General features: G+C 50.8%; 18 non-coding genes across 18 annotated transcripts; all 18 read right to left on the reverse strand.

The window, feature by feature from the left end:
- Positions 1 to 11,391: 11,391 nt before the first annotated feature.
- Positions 11,392 to 11,465, reverse strand: TRNAT-AGU (transfer RNA threonine (anticodon AGU)). Its single transcript has one exon. It is a non-coding gene; the product is annotated as a tRNA-Thr (tRNA).
- A 1,052-nt stretch (positions 11,466 to 12,517) lies between these two features.
- Positions 12,518 to 12,589, reverse strand: TRNAH-GUG (transfer RNA histidin (anticodon GUG)). Its single transcript has one exon. It is a non-coding gene; the product is annotated as a tRNA-His (tRNA).
- An 896-nt stretch (positions 12,590 to 13,485) lies between these two features.
- Positions 13,486 to 13,559, reverse strand: TRNAT-AGU (transfer RNA threonine (anticodon AGU)). The gene has a single exon. It is a non-coding gene; the product is annotated as a tRNA-Thr (tRNA).
- A 671-nt stretch (positions 13,560 to 14,230) lies between these two features.
- On the reverse strand, positions 14,231 to 14,304 carry TRNAI-AAU (transfer RNA isoleucine (anticodon AAU)). Its single transcript has one exon. It is a non-coding gene; the product is annotated as a tRNA-Ile (tRNA).
- Positions 14,305 to 14,620: 316 nt separating this feature from the next.
- On the reverse strand, positions 14,621 to 14,692 carry TRNAH-GUG (transfer RNA histidin (anticodon GUG)). The gene has a single exon. It is a non-coding gene; the product is annotated as a tRNA-His (tRNA).
- An 896-nt stretch (positions 14,693 to 15,588) lies between these two features.
- On the reverse strand, positions 15,589 to 15,662 carry TRNAT-AGU (transfer RNA threonine (anticodon AGU)). The gene has a single exon. It is a non-coding gene; the product is annotated as a tRNA-Thr (tRNA).
- Positions 15,663 to 16,714: 1,052 nt separating this feature from the next.
- TRNAH-GUG (transfer RNA histidin (anticodon GUG)) lies at positions 16,715 to 16,786 on the reverse strand. Its single transcript has one exon. It is a non-coding gene; the product is annotated as a tRNA-His (tRNA).
- An 896-nt stretch (positions 16,787 to 17,682) lies between these two features.
- On the reverse strand, positions 17,683 to 17,756 carry TRNAT-AGU (transfer RNA threonine (anticodon AGU)). The gene has a single exon. It is a non-coding gene; the product is annotated as a tRNA-Thr (tRNA).
- A 671-nt stretch (positions 17,757 to 18,427) lies between these two features.
- On the reverse strand, positions 18,428 to 18,501 carry TRNAI-AAU (transfer RNA isoleucine (anticodon AAU)). Its single transcript has one exon. It is a non-coding gene; the product is annotated as a tRNA-Ile (tRNA).
- A 316-nt stretch (positions 18,502 to 18,817) lies between these two features.
- TRNAH-GUG (transfer RNA histidin (anticodon GUG)) lies at positions 18,818 to 18,889 on the reverse strand. Its single transcript has one exon. It is a non-coding gene; the product is annotated as a tRNA-His (tRNA).
- An 896-nt stretch (positions 18,890 to 19,785) lies between these two features.
- Positions 19,786 to 19,859, reverse strand: TRNAT-AGU (transfer RNA threonine (anticodon AGU)). Its single transcript has one exon. It is a non-coding gene; the product is annotated as a tRNA-Thr (tRNA).
- A 1,052-nt stretch (positions 19,860 to 20,911) lies between these two features.
- Positions 20,912 to 20,983, reverse strand: TRNAH-GUG (transfer RNA histidin (anticodon GUG)). Its single transcript has one exon. It is a non-coding gene; the product is annotated as a tRNA-His (tRNA).
- An 896-nt stretch (positions 20,984 to 21,879) lies between these two features.
- On the reverse strand, positions 21,880 to 21,953 carry TRNAT-AGU (transfer RNA threonine (anticodon AGU)). Its single transcript has one exon. It is a non-coding gene; the product is annotated as a tRNA-Thr (tRNA).
- A 671-nt stretch (positions 21,954 to 22,624) lies between these two features.
- TRNAI-AAU (transfer RNA isoleucine (anticodon AAU)) lies at positions 22,625 to 22,698 on the reverse strand. The gene has a single exon. It is a non-coding gene; the product is annotated as a tRNA-Ile (tRNA).
- Positions 22,699 to 23,014: 316 nt separating this feature from the next.
- On the reverse strand, positions 23,015 to 23,086 carry TRNAH-GUG (transfer RNA histidin (anticodon GUG)). Its single transcript has one exon. It is a non-coding gene; the product is annotated as a tRNA-His (tRNA).
- Positions 23,087 to 23,982: 896 nt separating this feature from the next.
- On the reverse strand, positions 23,983 to 24,056 carry TRNAT-AGU (transfer RNA threonine (anticodon AGU)). The gene has a single exon. It is a non-coding gene; the product is annotated as a tRNA-Thr (tRNA).
- A 671-nt stretch (positions 24,057 to 24,727) lies between these two features.
- On the reverse strand, positions 24,728 to 24,801 carry TRNAI-AAU (transfer RNA isoleucine (anticodon AAU)). The gene has a single exon. It is a non-coding gene; the product is annotated as a tRNA-Ile (tRNA).
- Positions 24,802 to 26,085: 1,284 nt separating this feature from the next.
- On the reverse strand, positions 26,086 to 26,159 carry TRNAT-AGU (transfer RNA threonine (anticodon AGU)). Its single transcript has one exon. It is a non-coding gene; the product is annotated as a tRNA-Thr (tRNA).
- Positions 26,160 to 27,447: the final 1,288 nt, after the last annotated feature.

Raw genomic sequence — 27,447 nt, forward strand, 5'->3', positions numbered from 1 at the left:
ACTCAGACATGAGTCCCTTTCTCACTGCTCCATCAGGATTCAAGCAAGCCGGGCCGAAGAGGCTGAAATGCCAGAAACCGGTCCCCGGTAGCTTGTCTCCTTTCTGGTGAAGAATTGGCTTTGTAGTTTGGTCTGCCCTGTTCCCATGATGCACTGGGCCAGGGACAGACTAATTTGCATATAGCCAGGTTCTGAGCTGGGATGGGGCAGTGAGATAAATAACGGTGATGGATCAAGCCCTGATCTTTGGACTGGGTAAGAGTGGTCTGCTTAATTCAGACACTCTGTTCATCACCACCCCCTTTTCTGTATCGTTTTTGGCCACTATAGGTGTGGCAGGGTATACTCAGACATGAGTCCCTTTCTCACTGCTCCATCAGGATTCAAGCAAGCCGGGCCGAAGAGGCTGAAATGCCAGAAACCGGTCCCCGGTAGCTTGTCTCCTTTATGGTGAAGAATTGGCTTTGTAGTTTGGTCTGCCCTGTTCCCATGATGCACTGGGCCAGGGACAGACTAATTTGCATATAGCCAGGTTCTGAGCTGGGATGGGACAGTGAGATAAATAACGGTGATGGATCAAGCCCTGATCTTTGGACTGGGTAAGAGTGGTCTGCTTAATTCAGACACTCTGTTCATCACCACCCCCTTTTCTGTATCGTTTTTGGCCACTATAGGTGTGGCAGGGTATACTCAGACATGAGTCCCTTTCTCACTGCTCCATCAGGATTCAAGCAAGCCGGGCCGAAGAGGCTGAAATGCCAGAAACCGGTCCCCGGTAGCTTGTCTCCTTTCTGGTGAAGAATTGGCTTTGTAGTTTGGTCTGCCCTGTTCCCATGATGCACTGGGCCAGGGACAGACTAATTTGCATATAGCCAGGTTCTGAGCTGGGATGGGGCAGTGAGATAAATAACGGTGATGGATCAAGCCCTGATCTTTGGACTGGGTAAGAGTGGTCTGCTTAATTCAGACACTCTGTTCATCACCACCCCCTTTTCTGTATCGTTTTTGGCCACTATAGGTGTGGCAGGGTATACTCAGACATGAGTCCCTTTCTCACTGCTCCATCAGGATTCAAGCAAGCCGGGCCGAAGAGGCTGAAATGCCAGAAACCGGTCCCCGGTAGCTTGTCTCCTTTCTGGTGAAGAATTGGCTTTGTAGTTTGGTCTGCCCTGTTCCCATGATGCACTGGGCCAGGGACAGACTAATTTGCATATAGCCAGGTTCTGAGCTGGGATGGGGCAGTGAGATAAATAACGGTGATGGATCAAGCCCTGATCTTTGGACTGGGTAAGAGTGGTCTGCTTAATTCAGACACTCTGTTCATCACCACCCCCTTTTCTGTATCGTTTTTGGCCACTATAGGTGTGGCAGGGTATACTCAGACATGAGTCCCTTTCTCACTGCTCCATCAGGATTCAAGCAAGCCGGGCCGAAGAGGCTGAAATGCCAGAAACCGGTCCCCGGTAGCTTGTCTCCTTTCTGGTGAAGAATTGGCTTTGTAGTTTGGTCTGCCCTGTTCCCATGATGCACTGGGCCAGGGACAGACTAATTTGCATATAGCCAGGTTCTGAGCTGGGATGGGGCAGTGAGATAAATAACGGTGATGGATCAAGCCCTGATCTTTGGACTGGGTAAGAGTGGTCTGCTTAATTCAGACACTCTGTTCATCACCACCCCCTTTTCTGTATCGTTTTTGGCCACTATAGGTGTGGCAGGGTATACTCAGACATGAGTCCCTTTCTCACTGCTCCATCAGGATTCAAGCAAGCCGGGCCGAAGAGGCTGAAATGCCAGAAACCGGTCCCCGGTAGCTTGTCTCCTTTCTGGTGAAGAATTGGCTTTGTAGTTTGGTCTGCCCTGTTCCCATGATGCACTGGGCCAGGGACAGACTAATTTGCATATAGCCAGGTTCTGAGCTGGGATGGGGCAGTGAGATAAATAACGGTGATGGATCAAGCCCTGATCTTTGGACTGGGTAAGAGTGGTCTGCTTAATTCAGACACTCTGTTCATCACCACCCCCTTTTCTGTATCGTTTTTGGCCACTATAGGTGTGGCAGGGTATACTCAGACATGAGTCCCTTTCTCACTGCTCCATCAGGATTCAAGCAAGCCGGGCCGAAGAGGCTGAAATGCCAGAAACCGGTCCCCGGTAGCTTGTCTCCTTTCTGGTGAAGAATTGGCTTTGTAGTTTGGTCTGCCCTGTTCCCATGATGCACTGGGCCAGGGACAGACTAATTTGCATATAGCCAGGTTCTGAGCTGGGATGGGGCAGTGAGATAAATAACGGTGATGGATCAAGCCCTGATCTTTGGACTGGGTAAGAGTGGTCTGCTTAATTCAGACACTCTGTTCATCACCACCCCCTTTTCTGTATCGTTTTTGGCCACTATAGGTGTGGCAGGGTATACTCAGACATGAGTCCCTTTCTCACTGCTCCATCAGGATTCAAGCAAGCCGGGCCGAAGAGGCTGAAATGCCAGAAACCGGTCCCCGGTAGCTTGTCTCCTTTCTGGTGAAGAATTGGCTTTGTAGTTTGGTCTGCCCTGTTCCCATGATGCACTGGGCCAGGGACAGACTAATTTGCATATAGCCAGGTTCTGAGCTGGGATGGGGCAGTGAGATAAATAACGGTGATGGATCAAGCCCTGATCTTTGGACTGGGTAAGAGTGGTCTGCTTAATTCAGACACTCTGTTCATCACCACCCCCTTTTCTGTATCGTTTTTGGCCACTATAGGTGTGGCAGGGTATACTCAGACATGAGTCCCTTTCTCACTGCTCCATCAGGATTCAAGCAAGCCGGGCCGAAGAGGCTGAAATGCCAGAAACCGGTCCCCGGTAGCTTGTCTCCTTTCTGGTGAAGAATTGGCTTTGTAGTTTGGTCTGCCCTGTTCCCATGATGCACTGGGCCAGGGACAGACTAATTTGCATATAGCCAGGTTCTGAGCTGGGATGGGGCAGTGAGATAAATAACGGTGATGGATCAAGCCCTGATCTTTGGACTGGGTAAGAGTGGTCTGCTTAATTCAGACACTCTGTTCATCACCACCCCCTTTTCTGTATCGTTTTTGGCCACTATAGGTGTGGCAGGGTTTACTCAGACATGAGTCCCTTTCTCACTGCTCCATCAGGATTCAAGCAAGCCGGGCCGAAGAGGCTGAAATGCCAGAAACCGGTCCCCGGTAGCTTGTCTCCTTTCTGGTGAAGAATTGGCTTTGTAGTTTGGTCTGCCCTGTTCCCATGATGCACTGGGCCAGGGACAGACTAATTTGCATATAGCCAGGTTCTGAGCTGGGATGGGGCAGTGAGATAAATAACGGTGATGGATCAAGCCCTGATCTTTGGACTGGGTAAGAGTGGTCTGCTTAATTCAGACACTCTGTTCATCACCACCCCCTTTTCTTTTCTCCCACGAAGGAGGGAGCGGGCGCCCGGGGCATGGCGGGCCGGAGGCCCGAGGCCCCAGCCGGGCCACAGCCATGGAGGCTGCCAGGGGCCGGCGGGCCCTCCGACCCGGGGCCCGCTTACACCTTGACAAGCAGGGGAGGCCTGCAAGGGACCGACGGACCCCTGTCCTGGGCCCTGGGTGGAGCGGCAGCCCGGGAGACCGGGCCCAGGGCCGGAGCGCCTGACCCGGGGCCCCGACAGGGCCCCTGGACCCAGCCGGGGCTCCCAGGCCCGGAGGCACAGCGGAAGCCTCCCCGGGCCCGCCGGACCCCGTCCCGGGCACCCTGCCCCGCGGCAGGACCCAGGACGGAGCCCGGGGTGGGGAGGCCACCCTCCCCGGGGCCCTCAGGGGCCCCGGATGGAGCTCCTGAACACAGACAAGGTGGAGAAGTGTGGCTCAGGGGTTAGAGGCGTCAGACCCAGAAGCTGAGATCGGTCCTGGACCAGGGTTCAATTCCCCGCCTCGCCGGGTCTTGGGCTCAAAAATTCCATGGACTCGATAATTCTCGTTCCGGTGCCTACTTGACCCATGGGTTCACACTCTGCGACTCTGGGCAATAGCTTGCTTAATCTCCACTACGGCCCCTCGCGGCGGGATGCCTGGCTTTCACCTTGTGGATACCCTGCTGGGGCTATCTCACATGGGAATACCAGGACGGGTTCCCAAGGCAAGCGCCTTGATGCCTACGGGTGATACGTGCGCTATATAAATCGCAATACATTTACATTTACAAGGGGAGGCTCCCCGGGCACATCGGAACCCCTTCCCGGGCCCTTGGCAGTGCGGCAGGCTGGGAGACAGGGCCCAGGGCCTGAGCACCCGACCCGGGGCCCGCCCGGGCCCCTGGACCCAGCCGAGGCTCCCAAGCCCGGAGGCGCATGGGACGCCTCCCCGGTCCCTCCGGACCCCGTCCCGGGCACCCTGCCACGCAGCAGGACCAAGGACAGAGCCCGGGGTGGGGAGGCCGCCCTCCCCGGGCCCTCAGGGGCCCTAGCCACTGCTCCTGAACCCAGCCAAGCAAGGGGAGGCTCCCCGGGCACATCGGAACCCCTTCCCGGGCCCATGGCCGTGCAGCAGGCTGGGAGACAGGGCCCAGGGCCGGAGCACCCGACCCGGGGCCCGCCCGGGCCCCTGGACCCAGCCGGGGCTCCCAAGCCCGGAGGCGCATGGGACGCCTCCCCGGTCCCTCCGGACCCCGTCCCGGGCACCCTGCCACGCAGCAGGACCAAGGACAGAGCCCGGGGTGGGGAGGCCGCCCTCCCCGGGCCCTCAGGGGCCCTAGCCACTGCTCCTGAACCCAGCCAAGCAAGGGGAGGCTCCCCGGGCACATCGGAACCCCTTCCCGGGCCCTTGGCAGTGCGGCAGGCTGGGAGACAGGGCCCAGGGCCGGAGCACCCGACCCGGGGCCCGGCCGGGCCCCTGGACCCAGCCGGGGCTCCCAAGCCCGGAGGTGCATGGGACGCCTCCCCGGTCCCTCCGGACCCCGTCCCGGGCACCCTGCCACGCAGCAGGACCAAGGACAGAGCCCGGGGTGGGGAGGCCGCCCTCCCCGGGCCCTCAGGGGCCCTAGCCACTGCTCCTGAACCCAGCCAAGCAAGGGGAGGCTCCCCGGGAACAACGGAACCCATTCCTAGGCCCTTGGCAGTGCGGTAGGCTGGGAGACAGGGACCAGGGCCGGAGCACCCGACCCGGGGCCCGCCCGGGCCCCTGGACCGAGCCGGGGCTCCCAAGCCCGGAGGTGCATGGGACGCCTCCCCGGTCCCTCCGGACCCCGTCCCGGGCACCCTGCCACGCAGCAGGACCAAGGACAGAGCCCGGGGTGGGGAGGCTGCCCTCCCCGGGCCCTCAGGGGCCCTAGCCACTGCTCCTGAACCCAGCCAAGCAAGGGGAGGCTCCCCGGGAACAACGGAACCCATTCCTAGGCCCTTGGCAGTGCGGTAGGCTGGGAGACAGGGACCAGGGCCGAAGCACCCGACCCGGGGCCCGCCCGGGCCCCTGGACCCAGCCGGGGCTCCCAAGCCCGGAGGCGCATGGGACGCCTCCCCGGACCCATGGAGCCCGTCCCGGACGCCCGGGGGAGGTCTGTCTGGGACACATGGAGCCCGTCCTGGGCATTGAACCATGCCGTTGGCCTGGAGAAGGGAGCCCTGGACGCCCGGGGGAGGACTGCCCGGTACCCGTGGAGCCCTTCCCGGGTACTTTGCAACGCCGTTGGCCTCCTGGAGATGGGTGCCCCGAACGCCCGAGGGGTGGGCTGCCCGGGACCCGTGGAGCCCGTCCTGGGCACTCTGACCTGCTGTTGGCCCGGGGGAGGGACCCCAGACGACCGGGACCCGTGGAGCCCGTCCTTGGCACTCTGACAAGCCGTTGGCCCGGGGAAGGGAGCCCCAGACGACCGGGACCTGTGGAGCCCGTCCTGGGCACTCCTGTATGCCGTTGGCCCGGGGAAGGGAGCCCCGGACGTCCGGGACCCGTGGAGCCCGTCCTGGGCACTCCTGTATGCCGTTGGCCCGGGGAAGGGAGCCCCGGACGTCCGGGACCCGTGGAGCCCGTCCTGGGCACTCTGAAATGCTTTGGCCCGGGGAAGGGAGCCCCGGACACCCGGGGGGGAGGACTGCCCGGGACCCGTGGAACTCGTCCTGGGCACTCTGACATGCCGCTGGCCCGGGGAAGGGTGCCCCGGACGCCCGGGGCCCGTGGAGCCCGTCCTGGGCACTCTGACAAGCCGTTGGCCCGGGGAAGGGAGACCTGGACGCCCGGAACCCGTGGAGCCCGTCCTGGGCACTCTGAAATGCTTTGGCCCCGGGAAGGGAGCCCCGGACGCCCGGGGGAGGACTGCCCGGGACCCGTGGAACTGGTCCTGGGCACTCTGACATGCCGCTGGCCCGGGGAAGGGTGCCCCGGATGACCGGGGCCCGTGGAGCCCGTCCTGGGCACTCTGACATGCCGCTGGCCCGGGGAAGGGAGCCCCGGACGCCTGGGGCCCGTGGAGCCCGTCCCGGGCACTCTGCATGCCGTCAGCCTGGATGGAGCCCCGGACGCCCGGGGGGGGGCGAAGGCCCGGGACGCATGGAGCCTGTCCCGGGCACTCTGCCATGCCGTCGGCCTGGATGGAGCACCGGACGCCCGGGGGACGACTGCCCAAGAGCCATGGAGCCCGTCCTGGGCAATTTGACATGCAGTTGGCCTGGAGGAAGGAAGCTCTGGGTGGCCTAGGGAGGTGTTGCCCAGGCATATCTCATCTGGTCCCCATGGCAGAGAACCACCAGCCCTGGAGGGGTGTCCGGGCATACCTTGCCCCATAGTAATCCGGAGGCAAATTACCCCCCTTTCTTGCAATCTGTGCACGCGAGGTGACAGAGGGGACCCAAGGCGTGAAAGAACCCGACCTCATGGAGCCCTCGCTGGGATCCGGGAGGCGAATGGCACCTCATTAAGACTTCCAGGGAAGTTCGGCCATCTGGTCCCCCCCATAGGAAAGCGTTGCGGGCGACCAGATGCCCGAGGGGATCCGGGCGACCAGATGGCCGAGGGAATCCGGGCGACCAGATGGCTGGGCATGGAGGTGAAGCCGCCTGGACTCTTCCCCACCCCGTCCCCGTCCCGGGACGAATGCCCGGGACGCATGGAGCCCGTCCTGGGCATTGAACCATGCCGTCGGCCTGGAGAAGGGAGCCCCCGGACGCCCGGGGGAGGATTGCCCGGTACCCGTGGAGCCCTTCCCGGGTACTTTGCAACTCCGTTGGCCTCCTGGAGATGGGTGCCCCAGATGCCCGGGGGTGGGCTGCCCGGGACCCATGGAGCCCGTCCTGGGCACTTTTACATGCCGTCGGCCTGGAGGTGGGTGCCCTGGACGCCCGGGGGAGGCCTGCCCGGGACCCGTGGAGCCCCTCCCGGGTACTTTGCCAATGCCGTTGGCCTCATGGAGATGGGTGCCCCGGACGCCCGGGGGAGGACTGCCCGGTACCCGTGGAGTCCTTTCCGGGTACTTTGCAACGCCGTTGGCCTCCTGGAGATATGTGCCCCGAACGCCCGGGGGGAGGGCTGTCCGGGGCCCATGGAGCCCGTCCTGGGCACTGTGACATGCCGTCGGCCTGGAGGTGGGAGCCCCGGACGCCCGGGGGAAGGCTGCCCGGGACCCGTGGAGCCCTTCCCGGGTACTTTGCCATCCCGTTGGCCTCCTGGAGATGGGTGCCCCGGACGCCCGGGGGAGGTCTGTCCGGGGCCCATGGAGCCCGTCCTGGGCAGTGTGACATGCCGTCGGCCTAAAGGTGGGAGCCCCGGACGCCCGGGGGAAGGCTGCCCGGGACCCGTGGAGCCCTTCCCGGGTACTTTGCCATCCCGTTGGCCTCATGGAGATGGGTGCCCCGGACGCCCAGGGGAGGTCTGTCCAGGACACGTGGAGCCCGTCCTGGGCATTGAGCCATGCCGTTGGCCCGGAGAATGGAGCCCCCAGACGCCCGGGGGAGGTGTTGCCCAGGCATATCTCATCTGGTCCCCCGGGCAGAGAACCACCAGCCCTGGAGAGGTGTCCGGGCGTACCCTGCCCCTAGTAATCCGGAGGGAAATTACCCCCCTTTCTTGCAATCCGTGCACGCGAGGTGACAGAGGGGACCCAAGGCGTAAAAGAACCCGACCTCATGGAGCCCTAGCTGGGATCCAGGAGCCGAATGGCACCTCATCGGGACTTCCAGGGAAGCCCGGCCATCTGGTCGCCCCATTGGAAAGCATCGCGGGCGACCAGAGGGCCGGGATCGAAAGGACTCCCAGCTCCCCATCCATCCCAAGCCTTCGCGGTAGGGTTCCTGACTGCCTGCCCACGCAAGGCAGGGCTCTTGGACCCCGGCTGGGCCTCAGGCGCAGGTTGGACCACCGGAGCTCTAGGGCCCGGACGACCTGGGGGGAGGAATGCCCGGGACCCGTGGAGCCCGTCCTGGGTACTTTGACATGCCGTCGGCCTGGAGGTGGGTGCCCCGGACGCCCCGGGGGAAGCTGCCCGGGACCCGTGGAGCCCGTCCTGGGTACTTTGACATGCCGTCGGCCTGGAGGTGGGAGCCCCGGACGCCCGGGGGGAGGTCTGCCCGGGACCCATGGAGCCCGTCCTGGGTACTTTGCCAATGCCGTTGGCCTCATGGAGATGGGTGCCCCGGACGCCCGGGGGACGAATGCCCGGGACGCATGGAGCCCGTCCGGGGCACTTTTCCATGCCTTCGGCCTGGAGCCCCCAGACACCCAGGGGAGGACCACCGTGAAAACCATGGAGCCCGACCCGGGCACTCTGCCATACCGTCAGCCTAGATGGAGCCCCGGACGCCCAGGGGATGAATGCCCGGGACGCATGGAGCCCGTCCTGGGCACTTTTCAATGCCGTCAGCCTGGATGGAGCCCCGGACGCCCGGGGGACGACTGCCCAGGAGCCATGGAGCCCGTCCTGGGCAATTTGACATGCAGTTGGCCTGGAGGAAGGAAGCCCCGGGTGGCCTAGGGAGGTGTTGCCCAGGCATAGCCCATCTGGTCCCCATGGCAGAGAACCACCAGCCTCGGAGGGGTGTCCGGGCGTACCCTTCTCCCTAGTAATCCGGAGGAAAATTACCCCCTTTTCTTGTAATCTGTGCACGCGAGGTGACAGAGGGGACCCAAGGCGCGAATGTACCCAACCTCCTGGAGCCCTCGCTGGGATCCGGGCGGCGAATGGCACCTCATCGGGACTTCCAGGGAAGTTCGGCCATCTGGTCGCCCCATAGGAAAGCGTTGCGGGCGACCAGATGCCCGAGGGGATCCGGGCGACCAGATGGCCGAGGGAATCTGGTCGATCAGATGGCTGGACACGGAAGTGAAGCCGCCTGGACTCTCCCGACCCTGTCCCCGTCCCCGTGCCCGTGCCCGGGACGCATGGAGCCCGTCCTGGGCACTTTTCCATGCCTTCGGCCTGGAGCCCCCAGACACCCAGGGGAGGACCACCGTGAAAGCCATGGAGCCCGACCCGGGCACTCTGCCATGCCGTCGGCCTGGATGGAGCCCCGGACGCCCGGGGGACAAATGCCCGGGACGCATGGAGCCCGTCCTGGGCACTTTTCCATGCCTTCGGCCTGGAGCGCCCCGACACCCTGGGGAGGACCACCCTGGAAACCATGGAGCCCGACCCGGGCACTCTGCCATGCCCTCGGCCTGGATGGAGCCCCGGACGCCCGGGGGACAAATGCCCGGGACGCATGGAGCCCGTCCTGGGTACTTTTCCATGCCGTCGGCCAGGAGCCCCCTGACACCCAGGGGAGGACCACCGTGAAAACCATGGAGCCCGACCCGGGCACTCTGCCATACCGTCAGCCTGGATGTAGCCCCGGACGCCCGGGGGACGAATGCCCGGGACGCATGGAGCCCGTCCCGGGCACTCTGCCATGCCGTCCCGACAAATTCGTACGGACTCCTAACCTTACGACACGGATCGGAATCGAGCCCTCTCTGACCCAGCAGTTTCAGGCGCCCGGGGGACGAATGCCCGGGACGCATGGAGCCCGACCCGGGCACACTGCCTTGCCGCCGGCCTGGATGGAGCCCCGGACGCCCGGGGGACGAATGCCCGGGACGCATGGAGCCCGTCCCGGGCACTCTGCCATGCCGTCGGCCTGGATGGAGCCCCGGACGCCCGGGGGAAGACTGCCCAAGAGCCATGGAGCCCATCCCGGGCACTCTGCCATGCCGTCCCGACAAATTCGTACGGACTCCTAACCTTCCGACACGGATCGGAATCGAGCCCTTTCTGACCCAGCAGATTTCAGGTTGATTTGCTATATACTTTACGTACGATTTTATGGGGGCCGATTCCGATCCGGTACGTAAAAGCAAATACGACCGACATGTCGGACAACCACGTACACCCAGGGGATAGGACTGCCCGGGTCACATGGACCCCGTCCTGGGCACTCTGATCTGCCGCCGGCGCCGGGGATCGAACCGTGATCACCAGATGGGGATATCCCAAAAATCTGGCATGGATACGGCCCGCCAGGACAGGTTTGGGCACCCCTGCACTATACAATCACGGCGAGCTACTTGGGCTACTCAGGCCCATGATGTATGTGACTTTTATAGTGCAAATCAGGTGACACTGTCAGTCATGAGAGTCTTATATGTAGTGTATGTGTTTTGAGGCAGATGCTGCACATTTCACCTCTTTGACTGGGATGTTCACAAACCAACACAGACAGCCCTCCAGTCCTACTCTGCTAGGACCGCTCCCTCCTTTTTACACCTCAAGCGTTATGTTATTCAAACATTGGAAGAGTAGTATCAAACCTCTTGGTAAGCCATGAAGAACTGGACATGACGTTTCGTATGTGGTGTGATGCACATGACAATACTCCGTAGGAGTCTCCCGGGACAGACACAATATTTCAGAATAGGCCTCCAGAACCTCACGTGAAGTCTCCCTAAGAGAACACAATATCACTGATGTGGCCTCCAAAACTTGGCACAGTACTATGGATACAGCATTTTCAGCTCCACGCAGCACACAGTGTCATTTTCCAAGCTCTCACAATCCATCAGACTCTGCTGCCCTTGCGTTGCCTGTTCTTGAGGCACTGAAGCTTGAACCTCTTCTGCCTCTTCAGTAACAGTGTCAGTAATGCAATGGTACTCAGGTGCTGCCTGTGCTGCACCTGTTGTTTGAAGCTTGCATTACTGCTGCCTAGGTTGTACTTTGAAGCGAGCGAAGCTTAAAAACATCTTTTCACGTCACAAAACCAAACTGATTGGCTTTGAAAATTAAAGATACTGGTGGCTGGTGGTACATTACAATGGCAGGTAAAAACCCGAAACATCTTTAGGTTTTAAGGAGGAGCATTGTGTACATGAGGATAATTATAATAGGAGAAATTGTGTTTGCAGACAATGAGTCTTTAATCAAACAAAAAGTCTTGTATGAGGTTGTGTAAAAACAAGGCTCTGCTGAGATTCAAACTCAGGATCTCCTGTTTACTAGACAGGCGCTTTAACCAACTAAGCCACAGCGCCTATTTGCACTCACTTGGAACCATTGTACCTTCTGTGTTGGTATCACTGTGAGGCACTCCATACTTTTCTGTCTCTAAATTTTTATCCAGCTACTACCGACAAGAAAATGGAGAAAGAAAAACCTGAACATGGTATGGAAAAATTACAAAGAGGGTCACGACAAACGTATATCATTAGGTGTACATATCTGTATTCATTTTGCAATATTTACACGGGTGGACGAGTGTGCTATACATACGTTAAACTAAACAAGAGTGTAACGATGTTAAAGATCACTAATACATAGCAGACAATTTAATGATGCCTACATAACCCATGTGCTCTTTCCTTCACCTCTCGTCACCTCTGGACACCCCAACGAGAAGCCGATAAATCGTCACTTTTGGAGAGAAAGTGTCACCTTTAGTTGATGCGTCCCAGCTTCAAACAGGGCTTCAAAAAGTGCACTTTGAGAGACCCAAGGAGCGGGCTGGTCGTCCAGCCATAGGAGAGGGAGGCTGGGGGCTGTTAGACCACAGTGCCCTTTACATGGTACTAGCAACACTCACCCTTGAACAAACATCAGCCATCAGAGCCCAGTTAATGACCAGAATAAACAAACAACCTATACGTTGTTTTTAAACGTCTTGTACTGTAATGCATGACTTTTCTATTTTAATTGCGAAAAATACTGGCCGGTACGGGGGCGACCTTGGCATTATTAGCACCACGCTCTAACCAACTGAGCTAACCGGCCAAGTCAATCACACGGAAAAGGTATTATTACACAAGGAAATGTTTTTGCATTCCTCAAAAACGATTTCTGCACAATTACACGGGCTACAACATCCAAGAGTACATTAAAAGTAAGCATTGCATGTATTAAAACACCCTGTCCCTTCTGCCCCACAGCTGTGGCATCATAATGAAATGACTTCTCATGATTAAAGCTGGCAATTTCACAAATCAAAGAAAACAAAGTGTTTGGGACAGGTGTTATTTAAAAAATAATAATACTCTGTATATTGCAAATAAAAAATATCACCCAACTGCCATGACATTGCCACCCGCGATGCCGTGACTCGGATTCGAACCGAGGTTGCTGCGGCCACAACGCAGAGTACTAACCACTATACGATCACGGCGAGCTACTTGGGCTACTCAGGCCCATGATGTATGTGACTTTTATAGTTCAAATCAGGTGACACTGTCAGTCATGAGAGTCTTATATGTAGTGTATGTGTTTTGAGGCAGATGCTGCACATTTCACCTCTTTGACTGGGATGTTCACAAACCAACACAGACTGCCCTCCAGTCCTACTCTGCTAGGACCGCTCCCTCCTTTTTACACCTCAAGCGTTATGTTATTCAAACATTGGAAGAGTAGTATCAAACCTCTTGGTAAGCCATGAAGAACTGGACATGACGTTTCGTATGTGGTGTGATGCACATGACAATACTCCGTAGGAGTCTCCCGGGACAGACACAATATTTCAGAATAGGCCTCCAGAACCTCACGTGAAGTCTCCCTAAGAGAACACAATATCACTGATGTGGCCTCCAAAACTTGGCACAGTACTATGGATACAGCATTTTTAGCTCCACGCAGCACACAGTGTCATTTGACAAGCTCTCACAATCCATCAGACTCTGCTGCCCTTGCGTTGCCTGTTCTTGAGGCACTGAAGCTTGAACCTCTTCTGCCTCTTCAGTAACAGTGTCAGTAATGCAATGGTACTCAGGTGCTGCCTGTGCTGCACCTGTTGTTTGAAGCTTGCATTACTGCTGCCTAGGTTGTACTTTGAAGCGAGCGAAGCTTAAAAACATCTTTTCACGTCACAAAACCAAACTGATTGGCTTTGAAAATTAAAGATACTGGTGGCTGGTGGTACATTACAATGGCAGGTAAAAACCCGAAACATCTTTAGGTTTTAAGGAGGAGCATTGTGTACATGAGGATAATTATAATAGGAGAAATTGTGTTTGCAGACAATGAGTCTTTAATCAAACAAAAAGTCTTGTATGAGGTTGTGTAAAAACAAGGCACTGCTGAGATTCGAACTCAGGATCTCCTGTTTACTAGACAGGCGTTTTAACCAACTAAGCCACAGCGCCTATTTCCACTCACTTGGAACAATTGTACCTTCTGTGTTGGTATCACTGTGAGGCACTCCATACTTTTTTGTCTCTAAATTTTTATCCAGCTACTACCGACAAGAAAATGGAGAAAGAAAAACCTGAACATGGTATGGAAAAATTACAAAGAGGGTCACGACAAACGTATATCATTAGGTGTACATATCTGTATTCATTTTGCAATATTTACACGGGTGGACGAGTGTGCTATACATACGTTAAACTAAACAAGAGTGTAACGATGTTAAAGATCACTAATACATAGCAGACAATTTAATGATGCCTACATAACCCATGTGCTCTTTCCTTCAACTCTCGTCACCTCTGGACACCCCAACGAGAAGCCGAGAAATCGTCACTTTTGGAGAGAAAGTGTCACCTTTAGTTGATGCGTCCCAGCTTTAAACAGGGCTTCAAAAAGTGCACTTTGAGAGACTCAAGGAGCGGGCTGGTCGTCCAGCCATAGGAGAGGGAGGCTGGGGGCTGTTAGACCACAGTGCCCTTTACATGGTACTAGCAACACTCACCCTTGAACAAACATCAGCCATCAGAGCCCAGTTAATGGCCAGAATAAACAAACAACCTATACGTTGTTTTTAAACGTCTTGTACTGTAATGCATGACTTTTCTATTTTAATTGTGAAAAATACTGGCCGGTACGGGGATCGAACCCGCGACCTTGGCGTTATTAGCACCACGCTCTCACCAACTGAGCTAACCGGCCAAGTCAATCACACGGAAAAGGTATTATTACACAAGGAAATGTTTTTGCATTCCTCAAAAACGATTTCTGCACAATTACACGGGCTACAACATCCAAGAGTACATTAAAAGTAAGCATTGCATGTATTAAAACACCCTGTCCCTTCTGCCCCACAGCTGTGGCATCATAATGAAATGACTTCTCATGATTAAAGCTGGCAATTTCACAAATCAAAGAAAACAAAGTGTTTGGGACAGGTGTTATTTAAAAAATAATAATACTCTGTATATTGCAAATAAAAAATATCACCCAACTGCCATGACATTGCCACCCGCGATGCCGTGACTCGGATTCGAACCGAGGTTGCTGCGGCCACAACGCAGAGTACTAACCACTATACGATCACGGCGAGCTACTTGGGCTACTCAGGCCCATGATGTATGTGACTTTTATAGTGCAAATCAGGTGACACTGTCAGTCATGAGAGTCTTATATGTAGTGTATGTGTTTTGAGGCAGATGCTGCACATTTCACCTCTTTGACTGGGATGTTCACAAACCAACACAGACTGCCCTCCAGTCCTACTCTGCTAGGACCGCTCCCTCCTTTTTACACCTCAAGCGTTATGTTATTCAAACATTGGAAGAGTAGTATCAAACCTCTTGGTAAGCCATGAAGAACTGGACATGACGTTTCGTATGTGGTGTGATGCACATGACAATACTCCGTAGGAGTCTCCCGGGACAGACACAATATTTCAGAATAGGCCTCCAGAACCTCACGTGAAGTCTCCCTAAGAGAACACAATATCACTGATGTGGCCTCCAAAACTTGGCACAGTACTATGGATACAGCATTTTTAGCTCCACGCAGCACACAGTGTCATTTTCCAAGCTCTCACAATCCATCAGACTCTGCTGCCCTTGCGTTGCCTGTTCTTGAGGCACTGAAGCTTGAACCTCTTCTGCCTCTTCAGTAACAGTGTCAGTAATGCAATGGTACTCAGGTGCTGCCTGTGCTGCACCTGTTGTTTGAAGCTTGCATTACTGCTGCCTAGGTTGTACTTTGAAGCGAGCGAAGCTTAAAAACATCTTTTCACGTCACAAAACCAAACTGATTGGCTTTGAAAATTAAAGATACTGGTGGCTGGTGGTACATTACAATGGCAGGTAAAAACCCGAAACATCTTTAGGTTTTAAGGAGGAGCATTGTGTACATGAGGATAATTATAATAGGAGAAATTGTGTTTGCAGACAATGAGTCTTTAATCAAACAAAAAGTCTTGTATGAGGTTGTGTAAAAACAAGGCACTGCTGAGATTCGAACTCAGGATCTCCTGTTTACTAGACAGGCGCTTTTACCAACTAAGCCACAGCGCCTATTTCCACTCACTTGGAACAATTGTACCTTCTGTGTTGGTATCACTGTGAGGCACTCCATACTTTTCTGTCTCTAAATGTTTATCCAGCTACTACCGACAAGAAAATGGAGAAAGAAAAACCTGAACATGGTATGGAAAAATTACAAAGAGGGTCACGACAAACGTATATCATTAGGTGTACATATCTGTATTCATTTTGCAATATTTACACGGGTGGACGAGTGTGCTATACATACGTTAAACTAAACAAGAGTGTAACGATGTTAAAGATCACTAATACATAGCAGACAATTTAATGATGCCTACATAACCCATGTGCTCTTTCCTTCACCTCTCGTCACCTCTGGACACCCCAACGAGAAGCCGAGAAATCGTCACTTTTGGAGAGAAAGTGTCACCTTTAGTTGATGCGTCCCAGCTTTAAACAGGGCTTCAAAAAGTGCACTTTGAGAGACCCAAGGAGCGGGCTGGTCGTCCAGCCATAGGAGAGGGAGGCTGGGGGCTGTTAGACCACAGTGCCCTTTACATGGTACTAGCAACACTCACCCTTGAACAAACATCAGCCATCAGAGCCCAGTTAATGACCAGAATAAACAAACAACCTATACGTTGTTTTTAAACGTATTGTACTGTAATGCATGACTTTTCTATTTTAATTGTGAAAAATACTGGCCGGTACGGGGGCGACCTTGGCATTATTAGCACCACGCTCTAACCAACTGAGCTAACCGGCCAAGTCAATCACACGGAAAAGGTATTATTACACAAGGAAATGTTTTTGCATTCCTCAAAAACGATTTCTGCACAATTACACGGGCTACAACATCCAAGAGTACATTAAAAGTAAGCATTGCATGTATTAAAACACCCTGTCCCTTCTGCCCCACAGCTGTGGCATCATAATGAAATGACTTCTCATGATTAAAGCTGGCAATTTCACAAATCAAAGAAAACAAAGTGTTTGGGACAGGTGTTATTTAAAAAATAATAATACTCTGTATATTGCAAATAAAAAATATCACCCAACTGCCATGACATTGCCACCCGCGATGCCGTGACTCGGATTCGAACCGAGGTTGCTGCGGCCACAACGCAGAGTACTAACCACTATACGATCACGGCGAGCTACTTGGGCTACTCAGGCCCATGATGTATGTGACTTTTATAGTTCAAATCAGGTGACACTGTCAGTCATGAGAGTCTTATATGTAGTGTATGTGTTTTGAGGCAGATGCTGCACATTTCACCTCTTTGACTGGGATGTTCACAAACCAACACAGACTGCCCTCCAGTCCTACTCTGCTAGGACCGCTCCCTCCTTTTTACACCTCAAGCGTTATGTTATTCAAACATTGGAAGAGTAGTATCAAACCTCTTGGTAAGCCATGAAGAACTGGACATGACGTTTCGTATGTGGTGTGATGCACATGACAATACTCCGTAGGAGTCTCCCGGGACAGACACAATATTTCAGAATAGGCCTCCAGAACCTCACGTGAAGTCTCCCTAAGAGAACACAATATCACTGATGTGGCCTCCAAAACTTGGCACAGTACTATGGATACAGCATTTTTAGCTCCACGCAGCACACAGTGTCATTTGACAAGCTCTCACAATCCATCAGACTCTGCTGCCCTTGCGTTGCCTGTTCTTGAGGCACTGAAGCTTGAACCTCTTCTGCCTCTTCAGTAACAGTGTCAGTAATGCAATGGTACTCAGGTGCTGCCTGTGCTGCACCTGTTGTTTGAAGCTTGCATTACTGCTGCCTAGGTTGTACTTTGAAGCGAGCGAAGCTTAAAAACATCTTTTCACGTCACAAAACCAAACTGATTGGCTTTGAAAATTAAAGATACTGGTGGCTGGTGGTACATTACAATGGCAGGTAAAAACCCGAAACATCTTTAGGTTTTAAGGAGGAGCATTGTGTACATGAGGATAATTATAATAGGAGAAATTGTGTTTGCAGACAATGAGTCTTTAATCAAACAAAAAGTCTTGTATGAGGTTGTGTAAAAACAAGGCACTGCTGAGATTCGAACTCAGGATCTCCTGTTTACTAGACAGGCGTTTTAACCAACTAAGCCACAGCGCCTATTTCCACTCACTTGGAACAATTGTACCTTCTGTGTTGGTATCACTGTGAGGCACTCCATACTTTTTTGTCTCTAAATTTTTATCCAGCTACTACCGACAAGAAAATGGAGAAAGAAAAACCTGAACATGGTATGGAAAAATTACAAAGAGGGTCACGACAAACGTATATCATTAGGTGTACATATCTGTATTCATTTTGCAATATTTACACGGGTGGACGAGTGTGCTATACATACGTTAAACTAAACAAGAGTGTAACGATGTTAAAGATCACTAATACATAGCAGACAATTTAATGATGCCTACATAACCCATGTGCTCTTTCCTTCAACTCTCGTCACCTCTGGACACCCCAACGAGAAGCCGAGAAATCGTCACTTTTGGAGAGAAAGTGTCACCTTTAGTTGATGCGTCCCAGCTTTAAACAGGGCTTCAAAAAGTGCACTTTGAGAGACTCAAGGAGCGGGCTGGTCGTCCAGCCATAGGAGAGGGAGGCTGGGGGCTGTTAGACCACAGTGCCCTTTACATGGTACTAGCAACACTCACCCTTGAACAAACATCAGCCATCAGAGCCCAGTTAATGGCCAGAATAAACAAACAACCTATACGTTGTTTTTAAACGTCTTGTACTGTAATGCATGACTTTTCTATTTTAATTGTGAAAAATACTGGCCGGTACGGGGATCGAACCCGCGACCTTGGCGTTATTAGCACCACGCTCTAACCAACTGAGCTAACCGGCCAAGTCAATCACACGGAAAAGGTATTATTACACAAGGAAATGTTTTTGCATTCCTCAAAAACGATTTCTGCACAATTACACGGGCTACAACATCCAAGAGTACATTAAAAGTAAGCATTGCATGTATTAAAACACCCTGTCCCTTCTGCCCCACAGCTGTGGCATCATAATGAAATGACTTCTCATGATTAAAGCTGGCAATTTCACAAATCAAAGAAAACAAAGTGTTTGGGACAGGTGTTATTTAAAAAATAATAATACTCTGTATATTGCAAATAAAAAATATCACCCAACTGCCATGACATTGCCACCCGCGATGCCGTGACTCGGATTCGAACCGAGGTTGCTGCGGCCACAACGCAGAGTACTAACCACTATACGATCACGGCGAGCTACTTGGGCTACTCAGGCCCATGATGTATGTGACTTTTATAGTGCAAATCAGGTGACACTGTCAGTCATGAGAGTCTTATATGTAGTGTATGTGTTTTGAGGCAGATGCTGCACATTTCACCTCTTTGACTGGGATGTTCACAAACCAACACAGACTGCCCTCCAGTCCTACTCTGCTAGGACCGCTCCCTCCTTTTTACACCTCAAGCGTTATGTTATTCAAACATTGGAAGAGTAGTATCAAACCTCTTGGTAAGCCATGAAGAACTGGACATGACGTTTCGTATGTGGTGTGATGCACATGACAATACTCCGTAGGAGTCTCCCGGGACAGACACAATATTTCAGAATAGGCCTCCAGAACCTCACGTGAAGTCTCCCTAAGAGAACACAATATCACTGATGTGGCCTCCAAAACTTGGCACAGTACTATGGATACAGCATTTTTAGCTCCACGCAGCACACAGTGTCATTTTCCAAGCTCTCACAATCCATCAGACTCTGCTGCCCTTGCGTTGCCTGTTCTTGAGGCACTGAAGCTTGAACCTCTTCTGCCTCTTCAGTAACAGTGTCAGTAATGCAATGGTACTCAGGTGCTGCCTGTGCTGCACCTGTTGTTTGAAGCTTGCATTACTGCTGCCTAGGTTGTACTTTGAAGCGAGCGAAGCTTAAAAACATCTTTTCACGTCACAAAACCAAACTGATTGGCTTTGAAAATTAAAGATACTGGTGGCTGGTGGTACATTACAATGGCAGGTAAAAACCCGAAACATCTTTAGGTTTTAAGGAGGAGCATTGTGTACATGAGGATAATTATAATAGGAGAAATTGTGTTTGCAGACAATGAGTCTTTAATCAAACAAAAAGTCTTGTATGAGGTTGTGTAAAAACAAGGCACTGCTGAGATTCGAACTCAGGATCTCCTGTTTACTAGACAGGCGCTTTTACCAACTAAGCCACAGCGCCTATTTCCACTCACTTGGAACAATTGTACCTTCTGTGTTGGTATCACTGTGAGGCACTCCATACTTTTCTGTCTCTAAATGTTTATCCAGCTACTACCGACAAGAAAATGGAGAAAGAAAAACCTGAACATGGTATGGAAAAATTACAAAGAGGGTCACGACAAACGTATATCATTAGGTGTACATATCTGTATTCATTTTGCAATATTTACACGGGTGGACGAGTGTGCTATACATACGTTAAACTAAACAAGAGTGTAACGATGTTAAAGATCACTAATACATAGCAGACAATTTAATGATGCCTACATAACCCATGTGCTCTTTCCTTCACCTCTCGTCACCTCTGGACACCCCAACGAGAAGCCGAGAAATCGTCACTTTTGGAGAGAAAGTGTCACCTTTAGTTGATGCGTCCCAGCTTTAAACAGGGCTTCAAAAAGTGCACTTTGAGAGACCCAAGGAGCGGGCTGGTCGTCCAGCCATAGGAGAGGGAGGCTGGGGGCTGTTAGACCACAGTGCCCTTTACATGGTACTAGCAACACTCACCCTTGAACAAACATCAGCCATCAGAGCCCAGTTAATGACCAGAATAAACAAACAACCTATACGTTGTTTTTAAACGTATTGTACTGTAATGCATGACTTTTCTATTTTAATTGTGAAAAATACTGGCCGGTACGGGGGCGACCTTGGCATTATTAGCACCACGCTCTAACCAACTGAGCTAACCGGCCAAGTCAATCACACGGAAAAGGTATTATTACACAAGGAAATGTTTTTGCATTCCTCAAAAACGATTTCTGCACAATTACACGGGCTACAACATCCAAGAGTACATTAAAAGTAAGCATTGCATGTATTAAAACACCCTGTCCCTTCTGCCCCACAGCTGTGGCATCATAATGAAATGACTTCTCATGATTAAAGCTGGCAATTTCACAAATCAAAGAAAACAAAGTGTTTGGGACAGGTGTTATTTAAAAAATAATAATACTCTGTATATTGCAAATAAAAAATATCACCCAACTGCCATGACATTGCCACCCGCGATGCCGTGACTCGGATTCGAACCGAGGTTGCTGCGGCCACAACGCAGAGTACTAACCACTATACGATCACGGCGAGCTACTTGGGCTACTCAGGCCCATGATGTATGTGACTTTTATAGTTCAAATCAGGTGACACTGTCAGTCATGAGAGTCTTATATGTAGTGTATGTGTTTTGAGGCAGATGCTGCACATTTCACCTCTTTGACTGGGATGTTCACAAACCAACACAGACTGCCCTCCAGTCCTACTCTGCTAGGACCGCTCCCTCCTTTTTACACCTCAAGCGTTATGTTATTCAAACATTGGAAGAGTAGTATCAAACCTCTTGGTAAGCCATGAAGAACTGGACATGACGTTTCGTATGTGGTGTGATGCACATGACAATACTCCGTAGGAGTCTCCCGGGACAGACACAATATTTCAGAATAGGCCTCCAGAACCTCACGTGAAGTCTCCCTAAGAGAACACAATATCACTGATGTGGCCTCCAAAACTTGGCACAGTACTATGGATACAGCATTTTTAGCTCCACGCAGCACACAGTGTCATTTGACAAGCTCTCACAATCCATCAGACTCTGCTGCCCTTGCGTTGCCTGTTCTTGAGGCACTGAAGCTTGAACCTCTTCTGCCTCTTCAGTAACAGTGTCAGTAATGCAATGGTACTCAGGTGCTGCCTGTGCTGCACCTGTTGTTTGAAGCTTGCATTACTGCTGCCTAGGTTGTACTTTGAAGCGAGCGAAGCTTAAAAACATCTTTTCACGTCACAAAACCAAACTGATTGGCTTTGAAAATTAAAGATACTGGTGGCTGGTGGTACATTACAATGGCAGGTAAAAACCCGAAACATCTTTAGGTTTTAAGGAGGAGCATTGTGTACATGAGGATAATTATAATAGGAGAAATTGTGTTTGCAGACAATGAGTCTTTAATCAAACAAAAAGTCTTGTATGAGGTTGTGTAAAAACAAGGCACTGCTGAGATTCGAACTCAGGATCTCCTGTTTACTAGACAGGCGTTTTAACCAACTAAGCCACAGCGCCTATTTCCACTCACTTGGAACAATTGTACCTTCTGTGTTGGTATCACTGTGAGGCACTCCATACTTTTTTGTCTCTAAATTTTTATCCAGCTACTACCGACAAGAAAATGGAGAAAGAAAAACCTGAACATGGTATGGAAAAATTACAAAGAGGGTCACGACAAACGTATATCATTAGGTGTACATATCTGTATTCATTTTGCAATATTTACACGGGTGGACGAGTGTGCTATACATACGTTAAACTAAACAAGAGTGTAACGATGTTAAAGATCACTAATACATAGCAGACAATTTAATGATGCCTACATAACCCATGTGCTCTTTCCTTCAACTCTCGTCACCTCTGGACACCCCAACGAGAAGCCGAGAAATCGTCACTTTTGGAGAGAAAGTGTCACCTTTAGTTGATGCGTCCCAGCTTTAAACAGGGCTTCAAAAAGTGCACTTTGAGAGACTCAAGGAGCGGGCTGGTCGTCCAGCCATAGGAGAGGGAGGCTGGGGGCTGTTAGACCACAGTGCCCTTTACATGGTACTAGCAACACTCACCCTTGAACAAACATCAGCCATCAGAGCCCAGTTAATGGCCAGAATAAACAAACAACCTATACGTTGTTTTTAAACGTCTTGTACTGTAATGCATGACTTTTCTATTTTAATTGTGAAAAATACTGGCCGGTACGGGGATCGAACCCGCGACCTTGGCGTTATTAGCACCACGCTCTAACCAACTGAGCTAACCGGCCAAGTCAATCACACGGAAAAGGTATTATTACACAAGGAAATGTTTTTGCATTCCTCAAAAACGATTTCTGCACAATTACACGGGCTACAACATCCAAGAGTACATTAAAAGTAAGCATTGCATGTATTAAAACACCCTGTCCCTTCTGCCCCACAGCTGTGGCATCATAATGAAATGACTTCTCATGATTAAAGCTGGCAATTTCACAAATCAAAGAAAACAAAGTGTTTGGGACAGGTGTTATTTAAAAAATAATAATACTCTGTATATTGCAAATAAAAAATATCACCCAACTGCCATGACATTGCCACCCGCGATGCCGTGACTCGGATTCGAACCGAGGTTGCTGCGGCCACAACGCAGAGTACTAACCACTATACGATCACGGCGAGCTACTTGGGCTACTCAGGCCCATGATGTATGTGACTTTTATAGTGCAAATCAGGTGACACTGTCAGTCATGAGAGTCTTATATGTAGTGTATGTGTTTTGAGGCAGATGCTGCACATTTCACCTCTTTGACTGGGATGTTCACAAACCAACACAGACTGCCCTCCAGTCCTACTCTGCTAGGACCGCTCCCTCCTTTTTACACCTCAAGCGTTATGTTATTCAAACATTGGAAGAGTAGTATCAAACCTCTTGGTAAGCCATGAAGAACTGGACATGACGTTTCGTATGTGGTGTGATGCACATGACAATACTCCGTAGGAGTCTCCCGGGACAGACACAATATTTCAGAATAGGCCTCCAGAACCTCACGTGAAGTCTCCCTAAGAGAACACAATATCACTGATGTGGCCTCCAAAACTTGGCACAGTACTATGGATACAGCATTTTTAGCTCCACGCAGCACACAGTGTCATTTTCCAAGCTCTCACAATCCATCAGACTCTGCTGCCCTTGCGTTGCCTGTTCTTGAGGCACTGAAGCTTGAACCTCTTCTGCCTCTTCAGTAACAGTGTCAGTAATGCAATGGTACTCAGGTGCTGCCTGTGCTGCACCTGTTGTTTGAAGCTTGCATTACTGCTGCCTAGGTTGTACTTTGAAGCGAGCGAAGCTTAAAAACATCTTTTCACGTCACAAAACCAAACTGATTGGCTTTGAAAATTAAAGATACTGGTGGCTGGTGGTACATTACAATGGCAGGTAAAAACCCGAAACATCTTTAGGTTTTAAGGAGGAGCATTGTGTACATGAGGATAATTATAATAGGAGAAATTGTGTTTGCAGACAATGAGTCTTTAATCAAACAAAAAGTCTTGTATGAGGTTGTGTAAAAACAAGGCACTGCTGAGATTCGAACTCAGGATCTCCTGTTTACTAGACAGGCGCTTTTACCAACTAAGCCACAGCGCCTATTTCCACTCACTTGGAACAATTGTACCTTCTGTGTTGGTATCACTGTGAGGCACTCCATACTTTTCTGTCTCTAAATGTTTATCCAGCTACTACCGACAAGAAAATGGAGAAAGAAAAACCTGAACATGGTATGGAAAAATTACAAAGAGGGTCACGACAAACGTATATCATTAGGTGTACATATCTGTATTCATTTTGCAATATTTACACGGGTGGACGAGTGTGCTATACATACGTTAAACTAAACAAGAGTGTAACGATGTTAAAGATCACTAATACATAGCAGACAATTTAATGATGCCTACATAACCCATGTGCTCTTTCCTTCACCTCTCGTCACCTCTGGACACCCCAACGAGAAGCCGAGAAATCGTCACTTTTGGAGAGAAAGTGTCACCTTTAGTTGATGCGTCCCAGCTTTAAACAGGGCTTCAAAAAGTGCACTTTGAGAGACCCAAGGAGCGGGCTGGTCGTCCAGCCATAGGAGAGGGAGGCTGGGGGCTGTTAGACCACAGTGCCCTTTACATGGTACTAGCAACACTCACCCTTGAACAAACATCAGCCATCAGAGCCCAGTTAATGACCAGAATAAACAAACAACCTATACGTTGTTTTTAAACGTATTGTACTGTAATGCATGACTTTTCTATTTTAATTGTGAAAAATACTGGCCGGTACGGGGATCGAACCCGCAACCTTGGCGTTATTAGCACCACGCTCTAACCAACTGAGCTAACCGGCCAAGTCAATCACACGGAAAAGGTATTATTACACAAGGAAATGTTTTTGCATTCCTCAAAAACGATTTCTGCACAATTACACGGGCTACAACATCCAAGAGTACATTAAAAGTAAGCATTGCATGTATTAAAACACCCTGTCCCTTCTGCCCCACAGCTGTGGCATCATAATGAAATGACTTCTCATGATTAAAGCTGGCAATTTCACAAATCAAAGGAAACAAAGTGTTTGGGACAGGTGTTATTTAAAAAATAATAATACTCTGTATATTGCAAATAAAAAATATCACCCAACTGCCATGACATTGCCACCCGCGATGCCGTGACTCGGATTCGAACCGAGGTTGCTGCGGCCACAACGCAGAGTACTAACCACTATACGATCACGTCGAGCTACTTGGGCTACTCAGGCCCATGATGTATGTGACTTTTATAGTGCAAATCAGGTGACACTGTCAGTCATGAGAGTCTTATATGTAGTGTATGTGTTTTGAGGCAGATGCTGCACATTTCACCTCTTTGACTGGGATGTTCACAAACCAACACAGACTGCCCTCCAGTCCTACTCTGCTAGGACCGCTCCCTCCTTTTTACACCTCAAGCGTTATGTAATTCAAACATTGGAAGAGTAGTATCAAACCTCTTGGTAAGCCATGAAGAACTGGACATGACGTTTCGTATGTGGTGTGATGCACATGACAATACTCCGTAGGAGTCTCCCGGGACAGACGCAATATTTCAGAATAGGCCTCCAGAACCTCACGTGAAGTCTCCCTAAGAGAACACAATATCACTGATGTGGCCTCCAAAACTTGGCACAGTACTATGGATACAGCATTTTTAGCTCCACGCAGCACACAGTGTCATTTTCCAAGCTCTCACAATCCATCAGACTCTGCTGCCCTTGCGTTGCCTGTTCTTGAGGCACTGAAGCTTGAACCTCTTCTGCCTCTTCAGTAACAGTGTCAGTAATGCAATGGTACTCAGGTGCTGCCTGTGCTGCACCTGTTGTTTGAAGCTTGCATTACTGCTGCCTAGGTTGTACTTTGAAGAGAGCGAAGCTTAAAAACATCTTTTCACGTCACAAAACCAAACTGATTGGCTTTGAAAATTAAAGATACTGGTGGCTGGTGGTACATTACAATGGCAGGTAAAAACCCGAAACGTCTTTAGGTTTTAAGGAGGAGCATTGTGTACATGAGGATAATTATAATAGGAGAAATTGTGTTTGCAGACAATGAGTCTTTAATCAAACAAAAAGTCTTGTATGAGGTTGTGTAAAAACAAGGCACTGCTGAGATTCAAACTCAGGATCTCCTGTTTACTAGACAGGCGCTTTAACCAACTAAGCCACAGCGCCTATTTCCACTCACTTGGAGCCATTGTACCTTCTGTGTTGGTATCACTGTGAGGCACTCCATACTTTTCTGTCTCTACATTTTTATCCAGCTACTACCGACAAGAAAATGGAGAAAGAAAAACCTGAACATGGTATGGAAAAATTACAAAGAGGGTCACGACAAACGTATATCATTAGGTGTACATATCTGTATTCATTTTGCAATATTTACACGGGTGGACGAGTGTGCTATACATACGTTAAACTAAACAAGAGTGTAACGATGTTAAAGATCACTAATACATAGCAGACAATTTAATGATGCCTACATAACCCATGTGCTCTTTCCTTCACCTCTCGTCACCTCTGGACACCCCAACGAGAAGCCGAGAAATCGTCACTTTTGGAGAGAAAGTGTCACCTTTAGTTGATGCGTCCCAGCTTCAAACAGGGCTTCAAAAAGTGCACTTTGAGAGACCCAAGGAGCGGGCTGGTCGTCCAGCCATAGGAGAGGGAGGCTGGGTGCTGTTAGACCACAGTGCCCTTTACATGGAACTAGCAACACTCACCCTTGAACAAACATCAGCCATCAGAGCCCAGTTAATGACCAGAATAAACAAACAACCTATACGTTGTTTTTAAACGTCTTGTACTGTAATGCATGACTTTTCTATTTTAATTGTGAAAAATACTGGCCGGTACGGGGGCGACCTTGGCGTTATTAGCACCACGCTCTAACCAACTGAGCTAACCGGCCAAGTCAATCACACGGAAAAGGTATTATTACACAAGGAAATGTTTTTGCATTCCTCAAAAACGATTTCTGCACAATTACACGGGCTACAACATCCAAGAGTACATTAAAAGTAAGCATGGCATGTATTAAAACACCCTGTCCCTTCTGCCCCACAGCTGTGGCATCATAATGAAATGACTTCTCATGATTAAAGCTGGCAATTTCACAAATCAAAGAAAACAAAGTGTTTGGGACAGGTGTTATTTAAATAATAATAATACTCTGTATATTGCAAATAAAAAATATCACCCAACTGCCATGACATTGCCACCCGCGATGCCGTGACTCGGATTCGAACCGAGGTTGCTGCGGCCACAACGCAGAGTACTAACCACTATACGATCACGTCCAGCTACTTGGGCTACTCAGGCCCATGATGTATGTGACTTTTATAGTGCAAATCAGGTGACACTGTCAGTCATGAGAGTCTTATATGTAGTGTATGTGTTTTGAGGCAGATGCTGCACATTTCACCTCTTTGACTGGGATGTTCACAAACCAACACAGACTGCC

Source organism: Lissotriton helveticus, chromosome 12 (genome assembly GCF_964261635.1).
Source record: "Lissotriton helveticus chromosome 12, aLisHel1.1, whole genome shotgun sequence".
Taxonomy (NCBI): Eukaryota; Metazoa; Chordata; class Amphibia; order Caudata; family Salamandridae; genus Lissotriton; species Lissotriton helveticus.